The sequence below is a fragment of the Anoplophora glabripennis genome, unplaced genomic scaffold, assembly GCF_000390285.2.
Source record: "Anoplophora glabripennis isolate ALB-LARVAE unplaced genomic scaffold, Agla_2.0 scaffold126, whole genome shotgun sequence".
Taxonomy (NCBI): domain Eukaryota; kingdom Metazoa; phylum Arthropoda; class Insecta; order Coleoptera; family Cerambycidae; genus Anoplophora; species Anoplophora glabripennis.
The window spans coordinates 81,503-96,008 of record NW_019416477.1 but is presented as its reverse complement, the minus strand read 5'-3'; the positions used below and the strand labels follow the sequence as shown (position 1 = coordinate 96,008).

General features: G+C 29.9%; 1 protein-coding gene across 1 annotated transcript in view; it reads right to left on the bottom strand.

The window, feature by feature from the left end:
• The window catches only part of LOC108906176, a 42,384-nt gene that overhangs the window by 2,958 nt on the left and 24,920 nt on the right, over positions 1-14,506 (bottom strand). The window lies entirely within an intron of this gene.

Below are 14,506 nucleotides of genomic sequence, written 5' to 3'. Positions count from 1 at the left end.
TTCCTTTCTTATCTAAATCAGGTAAATGTAATTGTATTCTGTAATATCCAAACGAGTAGATGGATAATATTTCTACACTCAGAATTATTGAGGAAAAAACGTAATAGCTTCTAAAATCAGGGAATGAAGTAGAGCAAGCACAACGCAAGAAGGTAATGACCTACTAACTGTTCCCCTTCCTGTTTGTTTTTACTTTACCTTCGGATGGTTAACGAAGTTTTTATCACTTCAAATTATCTACTCGAAATATTTTAAAACGTTTATGGTCTCATGCACTACTGAAACAATTGCTTGGTTAATTGATGTTTCATTGTTACCAGCTTACTCCTTTTTTTCGAGCAATTATTGCTCATCATTAAACGCAAATGACCATTTATTGATTTGGTGTTACTATTTTATATAAAAAAGATTTAACTATAAAGCTAAAAGTGATATGTCCAAGTATATTTAATATAAAAACACAAAATTAATAAATTGTTAAACAGTGTAATCATTAAAAGTATTTTGTATTTTCTCATTACCTTTGATAAAGATGAACAAGAAAAATCAACTACTACAAAGAGATCTTTTTGTCTCTATATTGTTAGTAATAGAATATATGTTTTAAAATAATAATATTTACTATCAACAATATGCAAGTTACGTAGTATTTGAATTTATATAATATATAAAAAAACAATGTAAGGTCACAAATACTGATTTCAAACAGATCTGCTACTAATGATCTACTTTTCTCTTATTACAAATTTCACTGCTAGATTATGATCAAATATCAACATTTAAAATTAATCACAAGTAGCACTTTCCAAATAAAAATTACATCACAATTTTTTTCTTGGAGTTAAATTGCAATTAAAAATAAAGCTTCCAGTTTCTATTTTTGATGTGTCTCCTTATTATTGGCTGTTTATAAAGGGCTTGTTTTGCACCAATAAGAAAGAGATATTTGCATCTGAAAACGGCTTAACCGTATTGACTTTAATAGGCAAAATTATTTTCTGTAACATTGGCAGACCCTCTATCGTTGACATATTTATTTAATTTTATTAGAGTTCGTTTCGGCCTGCATCTTGTGTATGATACATTTTGCGCCTACGCTTTAAATTCTGGTCGTAAAAGTTTGTTTCTGCGACAGTCTCAAACTGTTTTCAAACTATCAGTTTCAAACCGTTTCAAACTGTCAATATCAAACTATCTTCAAACTATCAGATAGATCAGAACCTATCAGATATCAGATCAGATATCAGATCAGATATCAGATCGGATATCAGATCAGATATCATATCAGATAGCAGATCAGATCAGAACTTATCAGATAGATCAGAAACTAAGAGGCCAGCTAAATTCTCACTTTCAACGAATCAATTGGCCATATGTCTCTTGTTAGTTTCAAATCAGTCCTCAACTACTGCAGAAACAAATACCTATGTATTTGACACATTTCTGTTTGACGAGTATTTGAACGTCTTTTTTTAATTAGAACGTTTTGAAGCCGGCTTTTGACTCTGGCAAAAAATATTTGCACTTCATTCGTTTACCACTTAGAATGTTAATGGTCTGTACACCGATAACTCTTGACTATAAAACCATAAACACAAACAAAATAGAAAAATTTTATATTCTGTAATCAAATAACGCGGATAACGTTTTTTAATACAATTATTATACACTCAAGTATTTCTGCTAATTCCGTTTATGAACCGAAATTAATGAAATCAGTTTCAGTATCAGCTAGTGAAAAATACAAAAGAATGCGATTCTTATGACACATATATCGAAAAACGTTTATTGTTATATTATTAACTGGCAGGCTGCCATTCACAAAGCCTAAAATAATAGTTCACTAGCCTATGAGTTATTTATTTCTTTTCTCACGTTCATCTTTCCTATCTCTATAAGTAGGTTTTTAATTGTAACGTATTCCTATCACTAATGTTTATAATAAGAATGATTAAATCTATTTCAGTAACTCAATTATTTGACGATAGAGACGTCCTATGTGATATTCAAAAATTTGTTTAAAGGTTAATGATGATTAGTAGTTCTTATGAAAATTGCGCAACAAATAAACAATTCAAGCGGTGCAAAGTGGAAAAATGAATGTCATCCAAATTGAAGCATTGAATGAATAATAAATTGATGGTGTAATAATAATAAATGGTATTATGCTGTTCATAATACTTATAACAATCGATTTGAAATAACAAAGATAATTTCATATTTATACGCAAGCACAATATCTTTTAGTTAAAAAGTTAAAAGTTAAATTCTCTAGGACATTTTGCCAATAATAATAAGCTTTAAAATATACCGCAATGTTGTTAACACTGAATGAAAGGCAACAAAACTTGAAAAAATCCATAAAAATTGTTTTAAATAAATCTCAACATTGACTGGTTTTAACCAAAATTCTCGACAAAACTTTATTTCAATAATAACACAGGCACACAATTTTCTTTTAACGGAGTATAATATCCCCCCTGTATTTTCACCCGCTGAAACCCTAACCTCAAAAAAATAGCTCAAAATCTCGATTTTTAATTAAATAGTTAAGATTTTAAAACTATATAATAGGATCAAAATACAAACTTTTATTCCTGCATTTTTTTCTCTAAAATGCCTCCTTATGGAGTTACAGCAATTTTTAACCAATTTTAAAGATTATCAAAAAGCCTGTAACAACACAAGGAGGCATTTTAGAGAAAAAAGTGCAGGAATAAAAAGTTTTTATTTTGACCCTATTAATACATCCATGCATCTTTATGATTTTGAACTATTTTTTGAGGTTAGGGAAAAATTATGACGTAGATAAAACATTTCTGATGGCTAACTAGATACTTTTAGTAACTTTACATATGTTCAAAAATTGTATCGTTTATATCGAAAATATGCAACAATGTTATGCATATGTTCGTGAACAATCAAACATTAAAATAACGTGTCAAATGTAACGAAATAAGTTCAGCCATTTTATTTTTGTCATATAAAAAGATCGAATTTTCTTTTCGAAAATGAAGGATTTCCTATATACAGGGTGGTTCAGATTTTAATAGACAAACTTCGAGAAAGTACTATACAACAAAAATTAACATCACTTTGCTCTATGAACATAGGCGCAGAAAGTCACAGTTTATGAGATACAGGGCGTTCAAATTAACAAAAATAAAACGGTTTTTTTAAATATCTGGAAAACCGCACCATCAAATTTATTCAAATTTGGTGCACATTTTTTTTCAAATATTTCTTCTAGTTCTGTATACACACAGTCCAAATTCAGAAACCAGTAGCGGAGAAACAAGGATATCGTTTCCATATTTTAAAATAAAACTTCTACGCTACTGAATTAATTGATAATATGAATACATTTTATAATGGTCTGAAACATTCCGGATGAAAAAACATTATTTTATTTTTGTCGAAAAGTGAATGGTTTACGAGTTATGAAACAAATTATTCAAGTAAACAAAGCTTTGAAACAGGGAAAAATAAAACGAATTTGGGTGTCCCATATTTTAATACACAAACTTCGGGAAAGTACTAAACAACAAACATTAACATCACTTTGCTCTATGAACATAGGCGCAGAAAGCCACCGTTTATGAGATACAGGGTGTTGAAATTAACAAAAGTAAAACAATTTTTTTAAATAACTGAAAAACCGCTTGTTCAAATTTATCCAAATTTGGTATACAGTAAAATTAATAAAAAACAATTAAATTAAATTAATCGCTCGACGTGTCCACCTCCAACCTCAATGAATTTTTTGACAACTTTTGGTTATAGAATTCACAGCAGCTTTGATTAAAACTGAATTTTGCTTCAAATTAGCGCAGGACTCATTTAGCCTTTGCACTAGCTGGTCTATATTTACTATAGGAACGGCATAAACGTCATTTTTTAGTTTACCCCAAATAAAATAATTTAATATATTAAGATCAGGTAATCTAGGTGGCTAAGGTATGGGGCCATTCCGACCAATCCATCTGTTTTGATAGTGGTTTATCAGCCATTCACAAACTACCTGGCCAGAATGTCCATTTGAAACCAGGTCCCGATCCGTTGGTCCAAAGGTATGTCCTCCAGACTATTTTACTTTAAATAAGGAAACCACATCCTCGTTTCTCCGCCACTTGTTTTTGAATTTGGACTGTGTGCATACAGAAAGTAGGAGAAATATTTGAAAAAAAATGTGTACCAAATTTGGATAAATTTGATGTAGCGGTTTTCCAGATATTAAAAAAAAAATGTTTTATTATTATTAATTTCAACGCCCTCATAAACGGTAGCTTCTTGCGCCTATGTTTACAGAGCAAAGTGATGTTAATATTTATTGTTTATTAGTTTGTCCATTAAAATCTGGACTACTCTGTATACTTTTTAAATTGATTTGTAATGTAGATTCCGCGTTTAACGTTTGGTGAACTATTATAGTTACACCATATATAATGTAAATAATGTTCCCATGAGCAACCTAGATCAATAATCTTCACAATCTGCGGACTTATAGATATCTACATATGAAAGTTACCTTGTTGTTCGTCTAGTAGAACTGAAAATATGTACTTTGATGATAGTAATTTCACTATTCACTTTCCAGTTCTGTTGATAAAATCATAATAAGAGTAAATATGCTAATATAACAAGTTAAGCCATCTCTAAACCATATTTTTTATACTACAAAAACAAAACTATACTAGTGGGAATTCTAAAGATAAGCAACTATAATATTGATGTATCATATTGATTGCAAGGAACATGAGTTTAGAGAAAAAATTTCGGGAAATTCAAATGTGAATTTTAGATAAACAAAAATATTCTTATCTGCTGCAATAAAAACACAAAAAATATTTTTTATTAAGATTTATGTGCATTTTATTCAAATTTACGAAAGCTTTTATTTAACCCATTCTACAGTAAATAAACCTGTATAAAAAATATTTCAGTAATTTATTTTTTTAATTAATTATTTCGCCACTCATGTTTGTCCCTAATTTTAAATTAATTTTAAATAGCAGACTATTACTTTTCCATTTATCAATTTATATAGCAGATGTGCTGCTAAATGCTCAGCTATGTTAATGTTTATGCAATAGAATTTAATACCACTCATATTTTTATTGATGAAGATTAATATGAAATTATTTAATTGAGAAATTATCAGGACCTATTCGTGATTGATCCTTTACTCCTTGAAAAATGTTACAAAAATATGTTATTATTATTCTCTTTCACGATTTTGTCTTTGACATTTTTTAATCTAACCTTCAGAGGGGTCAACTGACAATAGCATGCTCAATAACAAATACCTATTAAAATGATATCGTTTCTTGTACGTGGGTTTAGTCCATTACAATACCAACAATCTAACAGGGACATCCGGATAAGTTTGAGGAGTTCAAAGACAATGCCTTGATATTTCCTCTATTTTTACAATTCAAAGATACTTAGGAATTATTAGCAATCAGTTAATTATCTGCTAATTTGTTATTTATCTTCAGAAGTAGTATAATACCTATTTAGAAAATAATTATTATAATTGTAATAGTCACTGCGATTACAATAAGTTTAGAACAGAATTTATTTTATTTTGTTGACAGTTCTATTGTTTAATGAGGCATTTGTAAGTTGGACAATTAGCTCTTTATTACACTGAAAATTTTATTCATCAGTCAAATTTGACATTTGAACAAAGAAATGGCAGTTTCTCATTGTTGCCTTGAACCAACGAAATTGAAATTAGACGATAATTCTGCACTGGAGCATACTAGTACAAAATTATTCGTCCTTGCAAACTACAAACGCAATTTATAACTCTTATTTATTCATTAATATTATTAAAATTTTGACAATTGAAAATATAATTAAGTATTAAAATTTATGATTGAACTACTAAAAGTTTGTCTTTAATTATATTGCTTGAAACTGAGGTTGAAAGTGAAGAAACACAAAACTCTTTGTTATAAAAATTTTTTATAATGCTTTTTCATGGAACATTTTTGTCTACTTGTAAATAAGGTTTTATTGAATTGACAATTTCGTGGCCTGTTATTTTTATTAATTGATTTTGATTTACCTCATCTTTTACTAAATGCCTTTTTGTAGTTGCTTGATGAGACTAATTTGTGTATTTAAAATTTTTGTCTACTTCGATATTTCATTCCTACCAAGTGGGATGTTTTTGTACCACATATTAGTTTTTATAGCATTCTAGATTAGATGTAAGAAATCGTCTATTCGTCTTTATATTGGCACCTAGATGTAACAATTTTTTTATAAAATCTCAAATAAATAACAATTCAACTTGCCTATATGCAAGATTTGGTAAATTTATCGATAATTTTCAATGCACTAGGTAGAATAATTTCTACTGAAAATTGTTCTACCTTTTTTAAATAAGTTATATGTATTATATTAATTACTTTACGTTAAATGTCATTCAAGTTATTACTAACTTTTATTACAATAAAAACTCCTAAATTCTCATCAATTGAAGTCATAATTATACAACGTCTTGCAAAAAAAGTGCCATTTATTTAGACAATTTTTTCAAGATACTGAATGCAACATTACATTTTAAACAAATATATTTATTAATAACTCCATTGTTTTTTTAAGATGTTGTGGTAAAATTTTGCACAGACTATCTTATGCCGACACATTTTTGTGTAATTTTGATAAAATAAATGCGTAAACGAACGAAAGAGAGGTCATCATATTCATTAGCCCTGCAACTTGCTCCTGCGCACGCCTATGGTTCAAGGATAATGATTTTTTGATTGAAAATTTATTTCGTTCATTATTTTCATTCACAATCTTGATTTAAGGCTTCGTTTATAAAATATTGTAACTTTTTTAGATATTGTAACTTTTTTAGATATATGATGTGTAATCTTGACGAAGATGTCCGTATCGATTCTGCTACATTTCCGCATAACATACATCTAGCAGACAAATTAGCATAGGAATAATTTTTTTAAATTTTTTATTATTTTTTTGCCCTAGCACTTAGACACTACAATTTTTCAAGTGCAGATTGAAGAAAATGATAAGGCGTAAAGTAATAATAATACACCGCTATGTTTATTTTTTGTTAGTTCCTTGCAACTTCCATTATTATTTGTTCGTCGTATTTGATATAAATTTCCAATAATTTATGTTTATCTTCTTCTAGTTCTTATACCGGAATAACAGTAATATAAGATCTTAATAATAAATTATTCAAATTTCTTAAATTATATTAAATGAATTAGGGAACATTTAACTAAACCTTACCAAAATATACCATTGTTAAGAATGTCAAGCCCTAAACATAGTTTAAAACAAAAAATGTCTATCACATATCCAAATAAGTTACAATATCTCATAAACAAAACCCTGCACCAAAAAAAAATTTAAAAAATAAACAGCTAAATGAAAATTGACAGAAGTCACATTATTTTCACTTAAAGAATCTGCAGTTAACAGCTTGACCTATTTTTTATAACATCCTTGTACTTTGTGATACTAAATGTTTTTTTCGGTGATTTATTGATTTTTTTTTCATTAAAAAGTTCAAACAATACCTTTTACGTTCAGCATACGATTCAATACGGCGCACATACGAAAACAGGAAGTTCCACAGGAAATGGTGTTGATCGAACGGTATTCCAATGGTCTAAAAAACTTTCCCCAATTGACCATTTTTCTATATCTTACCTATTCCGAAATCCCAATATATGCAACAACAATATAGATACCCCACCCGGTAGCTGGATTTCGTAATGTTCTTTATCCAAAGTGATATAACTATTAGAAACAAGAAGATGAGTTTATTTCTTTTAAGGTTTTCTAACAGTATTTCATAATTTCAATGCTTAGAATTATTTCTTTAGCATAACTAAACTAATGCAAAAAATTAAAGGGTCAAAAGAATTTCCGAAATTTTTCCGTGATTTTTGAAAGACTGTATTTAGGTGAAAAATGATCGTATCGGGAATTAAAAAAAGCTCCAAGATTCTAGCTTTTAGATCTTTCGGTCGAAATTTTTTAGGAGCTATACGATTAACATGCAATTCTAAGAAATAGCGCGACAAAAAATTTTTGCAACGGCTTGTTTATTCAGCTTGAATTTCCTTTATTTTTAAATTTCGATACGACCACTTTTCATCGAAATATCGGTCTTTTAATTTAAAAGGATTGTTTTGTCTTCAATCATCGATATGTCGGCGACAAATGGTCGTACAGAGAATTGGGCAGTTTCGAAAACTGGAATAAATTTCCTAAAACATGTCGCCGCAACTTAAAAAAAAATAATTTTTTTTCATCTTTTACACGAATTTTAAAAAATAGGAAAAAAAGGATAATTTATGTTTTTTTTTTTAGAAAATTGACGGCTAAATTAGAAATATTCACGAAATGACTAATGTTAAGCATGACTTTTACAGTTCAATATACCCAGAAGAACCTTGTGAAGTTTCATCTTGATCTAGCGAACCGTTTCTGTGTTTCAGTCAAACTTTTGGAAAAAATTAAAGGGTCATGTTTTTGAGCTTAAAAACTTCAAAATCATGATTGAAATGGGAAAAAAAATCTTTTCAAGTTTTCTCACATTTTTACCACAAATAACGTTTAAATTAATAAAAAAAAATTATTTTTTTTTCCAGAAAAGACAGGGTAGTTTTGAAAAAAACTGTTTTTTAAGAGACTGCACAAAAATTAATTAGAAATTTGTCTCAAAAAACGGTTTGAATCGGGGTCGAAATATGGTTTGGGTCATCAACTTTAATTTTAATTTAATTAAAAGTTGATGAATAGCATAGGACGGAAAAGCCGAATCGTTCTGGAAACAATCGGATTTTGTTTTCTTCAATGTCAAGGTTTTCCAAAAAACAAGAAAAAAATTAAAAAACTTCGAAAATTTTTCGAAATATTTTTTTCATCAATTTAAACGTTATTTGCAGTAAAAATGTGAGAAAACCGGAAATAATTATGAAGTGTTTTTTTCAAAAGTTTGACTGAAACAAAGAAACGGTATCGCTAGTTCGAGATGAAACTTCACAGGGTTCTTCTAGGTATATCGAACTGTAATAATCATGCTTAACATTAGTCATTTCGTGAATATTTCTAATTTTACCGTCAATTTTCTAAAAAACCATGAATTACCCTTTTTTCCTGTTTTTTTAAATTCTTGTAAAAGATGAAAAAATATTTTTTTTTAAAGTTGCGGCAGCATATTATAGAAAATTTATTCCAGTGTTCGAAACTGCCTTACAATTCTCTGTACGGCCATTTGTCGCCGAGATATCGATGATTGAAGACAAAAGGACCCTTTTCCATTAAAAGTCCGATATTTCGATGAAAAATGGTCGTATCGAAATTAAAAAAAAAAAAGGAAATTGAAGCTGAATAAACAATCTATCTGGTCCATGCAATTAGGGTTTGCAATCCCGCATTCCGCGTTACAGCATTCCAGCGATTTCCCGCATGTCAATGAGACCTGCGGAATTCCCGCATTTGTGCGGTAATTTCCGCGCGGGAAATTTTTGAATAGAACACGTCCATATAGCGACGTGCGCGCGAGCGCTCCGTTTGGTTTGCATGCGCATCCTGTTCCCCTGTGACAGCATCGATCAATCGAGCGAAGGAAAATATTAAAATTGGCAGATCTTTGTATCAATCAAACAAATTCCTTGATTCGTTTGTTTATTTTGGAGAAAAAAAAAAGTGTTTACAAAGTGAAATTTTATATGCAGATAATAGTTTTGTCTTCTTGTATATTAATTTTATTATACTGTATTATCGATGTAGTAAATATTTTTTTAGAAATTGTTACTACGATTAAATTACTAACCTAACCTAGATGTTTATGAATTTAGTAATTTAACAGCAAGAAGTACGTTAAGTAACTAGAGACATAATAATATCTATGTAAAAATAACAAAAGTAATATGTTATTGATGTGTAGATTTCTGTCGATTCTTAGGTAATAATTAATAAACATAGTTTTTAATATACAGGGTGGCCATTAGTGTGGGAATGTAAAATAATTCCTTTGTTATTCATAATACAGAAAAAAAGTTTATATAAAAGTGGTACAGAATCAAAAAACCTAAAGGACAAAATTAATTTGAAATATAACAAGGCGATTAGTAAAAACGGGATACGCCAAATATTACATTTTTTAAATGAAATACCCTGTATATTTATAAACATATGGATTTCTGAGAAAATTCTGTATATGGTAATATAAACAGTTTAACATTTTAGTGAAGGGTTGCCAAGTTATGTAGAAAATTCTTCAAATGTTTCAAATTAATTTTGTAGTTTAGGTTTCTTGATTCTGTACAACTTTTATATAAACTTTTTTTCTGTATTATGAGTAACAAGGGAGTTATTTTACTTTCTCACACTAATGGCCCACCCTGTATACATATAGGTAACGCTTATCTGTTTGATTTTTAAATACCAAGAATTATTTATATTTCATTTGATTAAATACAACATTTAACAATAATAGCATTATTATTTGCATATACAAATATATTTTTAAATCTTTCGCGGGAATTACAGCGGGATCCCGCTGTAAAGGCGAATTTACCGCAAATTTCCAGCTGGAAAAAAAACACTGCGGGATTGCAAACCCTACATGCAATGGCTTAGCTGAAAAAATGTTTTCCAAGTCTGTGGACTTGCAAAATTTTTCTGTCGTACTATTTCTTAGAATTGCATGATAACCGTAGCCCCTAAAGAATTTAGACCAAAAGATCTAAAAACTAGAATCTTAGAACTTCAAAATGCTTTTTTTTAATTCCCGATACGCCCATTTTTCACCTAAATACAGTCTGTCAAAAATCACGAAAATATTTCGGAAATTCTTTTGACCCTTTAATTTTTTGCATTAATTTAAATATTTGATGTCAAGTTGTATACGCAGATACATCATTTAACTGTAATTTAGTAGAATTTTAAAGCTTTAATGTTACAAAATGAAACTAATAAAGGTATAAGCGCTAATAATACAGAGCCTTCATAAATGATTACAAGCCACGTGACCGACGACCTTAGACAACCAATATTGCATAGCTGGTAGTGTCAACTAAAAATCCTTAAATCTTGCCATCTACGCACGAGATAATGCGATCGCTAATTGGTTAAATAAAATCATGTGGAAAATTACACCAATCACCAGCACGTGAAACAAAATGTTCTTTTATTGTAATATTGATCTTATTGTTTTAATAATTTTTTATTTTATGAAAATTTGATTGCCAACAAAATTACTGGTCACGTGGCTTGTAGTTATTTATGAAGTATCTGTAGAAATAATTTAAAAGAAGTTCTAATATCCACCTATACTAAACGAAAGGTGATTCACAAGGTTACATACTCGTATACGTAATACATCTTGTGATCTATAGTTAAACCCACCTGAAGGATTAACTTTTCCTTCAGATAATTTGTGCAAACGGGTCAAAAACGACTTTAATTGCCTCTGCATGAGAGAGCGATAAACGAGAACAACCGTCCATATAAAAGAAAACTTACGCAAGTCGAAAATGTCTCATACTTTTGGGTCATGGCACACCATATTGTTCCTTCTAGAATGAAATTTCAGCTTATGTGAGTTTTACAACAATAAAATAACCGGCAACGCGTAAATTTTAATGTAAATCTACTTATGTTTTTAAATACTTAATTAATGCATGTACGCAATTCAAAAATATTCAACAGTCTTTTTAATATCTAGTTAAGCCTTGTTCGGGAAGGACGTAGGATTTTCAGGCGTAGTAGGTGTAATTTTCTTTCCAATCAACACGTCGTAGAATTTCCGAGATGGCCATGAATTTTTACGTCTATCCTCAGTTCTCAGTTGACCAGTTCAATTGACACAGTAAACACATAATGTTTTACAATCATAGGTGAAGGGTTTTCAAAATTCCAGGATAAGCCAACATTCATATAGTCCAGTTACTTCATTTGTGCAAATATTTCAGGGGAAGGGGTCTCGAGCCTCTCAACCTCCTCGTAATCGGCGTCTGTGTTTACAATGACAGCTATTTACCTTATCGAAACAAAGAACTGCAACTTATTTGTTGCGCGGTATTTTTAGATGCTTGGTAAATATTTTCCCATGATACGGGTACATTTTTCATGGAAGTATGAGTGCATAAGTAAAGTATTTTCCCCTTGCAACAAGCAGGTACATAAAGTATGTATCATCACATATTTACACACTAAAGAAGTCGGTACTTCCTGTTTGAAAAACCATTACGTAGGGCAATAATGCACTGTTAATTATTTATTAGTATTAATCCTTCAGGTGTATAATGAAGTAAACATTGTCTTATGAAGTCACGAACGTATGGATAAGGTGAATTTCCTCCTTCAAAGTCAGGTCAAATCATATACAGTGTGTCCACGGATGGAGTGATAAGAGGAGAAACTCATTTGTTTTTGACTTTATTGAAAAATATCACTCTTTATAATAAGTTCTGATGTAGAAAGATGTATGAAAACGGCTAGTAATAAAATTTAATGAGTGTCCATAAGACAGTTTTCTGCTAAAGGTAAAAATTAATAATTTGTATATAATGTGTAGAAAATGTCTATTATACGTTCATTTGGCCAACAGCATATTTTATTTATGGCCTCAATTTTATTTATATAAATTATAAATTGTCCGCCGAATTACGTTTCTCGTGATGTCATCGTTATTTTTAAGTTTTTGTTTTCGCTTCCTCTTTACACTATAACACCTTGTGTAATAACACGAAAAATTGTCGACACTGAAACATAATTTCATTATCTAATTTTTCATTTTCTTCCTTTTTTGAACAATCGTAAATATTTAAAAGACGATGGCAATGAACACGTAAATCTTTATTTTTAAATTCGAAATCTGTTTCATCAACAGGTTCTACTAATTCAATATTGTCTGTATTTCGTTTTATTCCGTTTCAAAGGGTCTCCAAAATGCGATGTTGCAATAATATTAGTAAACAAAATATCTCTCTTATTTCGTCCTTTCGCAATTTTAATATGAATGATTAATTCCGCATTGCTGCACTGCACTGTTAGACAATTTGTCAACAACTGAAATTTATGGCCGGTCGCTCAGTAGGGCTGTGTATATGCGGCGTTTGCCCACATATGCATTCTTCGACTGGGCGACCAGACCTGTATATGGGTAGGGCTAAATAAATACGGGAATAAGTTTTTCAAATATTTCAATGCCGAGTTGTTGCGTAGCGACCGAACCTGGCACATACTGCTTAGCTCTTTGGTCTTCAAATGAGATCGGAAAGACTATTCCTTTTATTTTTTCCATATCAGTAGTCTATTCTAGTCTTAGAAATTGTTATAAAAATTAATGCTAACTAAAAAAAGTGATTTAATTTTTTTTTAAAAGGAAGCAAGATCGAAAGACATTCAAGAGGCATTAAGTTGTATTTTTAGTTGCTTAATGCGAAAAAATTATAAGAGTTTTAAAAAAGTCACTGGCGTACTTTTTTTGTCAAAAATATTGGTTAAGGTACCCTCGGGACGCCACTGGACTTATTAATTTTAATCTAATTAAGGCTAAATTAGTCCCTTTCTACCATAAATAACACTGACAAAATTCAACAATATCGGCTAAAGTACCTATTATTAAATTTTTACCAAAAATCGATTTTTTTAAAGTTAGATACAGTGTGTCATCTTGAAAACGAAGCATTACCGGACCTATGTTTATATAAACTTTTCGTCTTCGAATCACTCAAAGGATCACCTTTTGAAGTTTGGCCACGTGCTTTAATAACACCTTGTATGCCACAAAAAAATCGCTTGCAATGACTTTGTGCTTTCTGCGTAATCAACAACGAAAAACACAAGAATACAAATTGTATGCCAAATCAATTTTTTTTTAGTCACCCTGACTAAACTCAATGCTTGTACGTTGTAGAAACAATGTTTTAGCAAATGCTTTTTAATTTCCCCTTTGAAATGGTCATAATGAGCTGTCTCACAAAAAGAGGCACACCAGTGTAAAGCCGAACTTCCAGTGAATTTGATTTTGACCGTGTCACCGGTCTGTTCTAATTTCCATACACTCATTTTTATTATAATGGTGTATATCTGACTGGAAAGAAAAATGATTAATATTCTTGTGAATTTCGATCAAGGTAAAATAAATATACAGACAAGGGAGAGGCAAAGTGCCAAAAGCCACAAAATATTGTTGATAATGCTGTCAACTTTTTAAAATTAACGTGAGTGAAAGAAGACAAAATAAACGGAAATGAAAGTATTTCACTATATCTTTTAACAGACAAATTAAAAATAAAATAGTGGTTGGAAACGAGATAATGTTACGTTAAGCTAAATGTACATACCAGCAGCTTCTTTTTGGCGATTTCTTATTTTTGACAAATGCAATTGGTCAAATGAATGTTTAATAGATCAAATGAGAAGGTTAGGAAGGTTGAAACTTGAAAACCATTAAAAATTAAATATATATTTATGTTTTGTGTCCTTTTTTCCAACTAAT